Below are 709 nucleotides of genomic sequence, written 5' to 3' on the forward strand. Positions count from 1 at the left end.
TGTCTTACATGAGCAATAGCCCCTAGCATTCCATGAAGTTACCTGTCTGGGCAAGTGGGGCTTATAGCTTAGAGGTATTTTTGTTTTATAGATCTCTTGAGCACAGGCATTTAGCCCTCACTTTCCCCCCTCGAGTTGTATCCTGAGTAAAATCCTTGATTCTGTGTAGTTATCTGTTTATAGTGGGATCTAATAACCATCAGCTTAGTGGCACCCAGACAGGAATTTATGAATCTAGTTAAGGCATTAATGACGCAAGGGCCAATTGATTGAGCAGAAACAGAAGGGCCAGAGGTCCTGTGGTGGCTGACATCAGAGTGATTATGAGAATGGGAACTAGTCATTTATTTCACCCCAGGTCCCCTTTTCTTCTGCAATGTTTTTTTAGTATAGCCAAATTTATCTCTCATGATTCCTGAGTGGTTTTGTATAGAAACAATTTAAAAAGGAAGAAAGAATTTTCTCCTGAAGCCACATAATAACCTCCCTGTTCTACAAAGAACAGGTGAAGTACCCTATCATGTTGTAGAACTACCTCAGCTAACAAATCTACCTGCTGATAGATCTGGATCTATTTGGTATTAATAAATACCTTATCCTGGTATGCTAATAGGCACTATAAAGTAGCCATTTTGTCCCTATGCCAGTGAGTTTTCTTTTGACCTAAGATTCCACCTTTTTTTTTTTTTTTTTTTTTTTTTTGTTTTTT

Source organism: Alexandromys fortis, unplaced genomic scaffold, assembly GCF_014885135.2.
Source record: "Alexandromys fortis isolate MF-2015 unplaced genomic scaffold, M_Fortis_MF-2015_v1.1 scaffold_36, whole genome shotgun sequence".
Classification (NCBI taxonomy): domain Eukaryota; kingdom Metazoa; phylum Chordata; class Mammalia; order Rodentia; family Cricetidae; genus Alexandromys; species Alexandromys fortis.